The following is a 2,500-nucleotide window of genomic DNA, read 5'->3' as shown; positions in this document are numbered from 1 at the left end:
CACACCAACTGTGAAGAATATACAAGCCACAATTACGCCTTAATTCTCCGAGTTTAATAATTTTTCAAAATACAAAGACAGCCTGCGTATATCCATAAAATTCCTTCAAAACACTTATTATAGTTTGACTTAAAACGGGTGTTTGTTCACGAAAACAACCATTAAAGCAAAGAAACTACTATGCATTCCTACCAAAACATCGGATATGGGTCACATGTTGGAAATAGGTATTTGAAGCCACAGCCTAATTGGCAAAAATATGTAATAATGTCTAATGTGAATAATAAAGGCACTTACCAGAGTAAATCTAAGAAATTGAAAGGGTAACTTAGCTAAATTTAGACGCACCCAGAGAGAGACTATGTACACGTCATTACTGAAGGCCCTCCCACTCATTGATACTCTACTGTAGTATGACGTAGTTACTATACACTCCAGTCGTATAGCCACTTTATGAATGAAGACACACAAATAGCTACCCTATACACTCTCTTCTCTCTCTCTCTCTCTCTCTCTCTCTCTCTCTCTCTCTCTATATATATATATATATATATATATATATATATATATATATATATATACTGTATATATATATATATACTGTATATATACATATATATATATATGTATATATATATATATATATATATATATATATATATACTGTATATATATATATGTATATATATATATATATATATATATATATATATATATATATATATATATATATATATATATATATGGAGATCAGTAGAATAGGTAAATTGTTAAATATGGTTGATGAAGCTAGCTAGTGAGATAGTTTGCAGTCAAGAAAAAATCTGTCCTCTCTTATTCTTTTTGTGAAAATTTATTAATACATTAAGATAAACAAAATATTTTTATATCTCATTTTTTCCAAACTCGTCATTCAAGTATGACCCCTATAAAATTTAGGCTTCGTGTCTGAATCATTTGGTGTTTGTGCATGATCTGTTATCCACTTACCTGTTAATATTAATCATATGACGCATGCAGTTCTTTTCCTTATTGCATACTGCAAAAACACGCAGCACGAAAGCAGTCTTGCAGCCACGAAGACAATTTGCCAGGCCTGCCATAAGTGAAGCACCAGACAGCAGTCACGTAGAACAGATTGGCTTTGACGTATGAATGTTCTGCTATCCTCCGCCTGTTATCGGCGTGTTTACTATTGTGAATGGAAAGTTTACTGAGTATTACGTCTAAGGTCATAGTTCACGTCACAACTAGCCTCTCTCTGGGTGCGTCTAAATTTAGATAAGTTACCCTTTGAATTTCTTATATATACTCTGGTAAGTGCCTTTATTATTCACATTAGACACTACTGCATATTTTTGCCAATCAGGCTGTGGCTTCATATACCTATTTCCAAAATGTGACCCATGCCCGACGTTTTGGTAGGATTTTATCAACAAAAATCAATTGGACACGGCTCTGAAATGCATAGTAATAGATTAAAATAAATAGTTCTACATAAACAGACTGTCACCCTTTTCTGTTCGCTGTATTTACAATTTGTATTAAGTAAAATTGCTTAGGTCGAACGATACAGCTAAGTTATTTTCCTATTTTTCCTACTAGGGCTGTAGCTTAGCTAAAAATAATAATAATAATAATAATAATAATAATAATATGAAATCCCCCTCAAAACTTGTAGCTATAAAATGGAAGGGGACGAGAGGTAAACTATCTAAGTTTACGCTCTCACCAATTCAACAGTTTTTGATTGATTCAACTGGAAAGTGGATGGATGGATCCCCTTTGGCAATACTTATACAGCATCTACATACCATATGCAATCATCTGGCTCTATCAATATTCTTCCACTGTAAAGGCTAAAACTAAATATGCTAGATTATCCAAATAAACTCTATTACATGCATTTATGATGATAAATAACAACTACAAATGCCAAGACAAAGGCCTCAGACATGTCCACGTAGCCTAATTCAAAATGGGTTCCGAGTTTTTTTTTTTTTTTTCCTGTACGTATTTTTATATACTTATTTATTGATAATTTATGACTATTGGATTTCTGTTTGAAGCTCATTTTACCTATGACTGTCTACTTTTATATACATAGTTTCAAACAGTTTCCTATGGTATTTATATAGTTGCTATTTTTACTGATTTTGATATTCTTACCTATACCAAGTTTTATGTAAGAGTTAAATTCAAAATGTTTTATACTGATTTGGCTACTTATGTAGAATACCCAATGTACAATTGGAAATAAAGGATTATTATTATTATTATTATTATTCATGTCTGGGGTTTAGCCAGTTTTCATAACCACGCTGGCACTACGGATTGGTGATGGTGGGAGATATTCCTCCGATCGCTAACAGCAAACTAACCTAGTATGGGTGGAACTGACTAGTACAGCTTTGCTAATCATAGCAATACACAAACACTTTCACCACGTTAAGATATACTCCGTCAGAAAAATTAACAAACAAATTAATATATAGGACAG

This window comes from Palaemon carinicauda, chromosome 19 (assembly GCF_036898095.1).
Source record: "Palaemon carinicauda isolate YSFRI2023 chromosome 19, ASM3689809v2, whole genome shotgun sequence".
NCBI lineage: Eukaryota > Metazoa > Arthropoda > Malacostraca > Decapoda > Palaemonidae > Palaemon > Palaemon carinicauda.
This window is presented reverse-complemented; position numbering follows the sequence as displayed.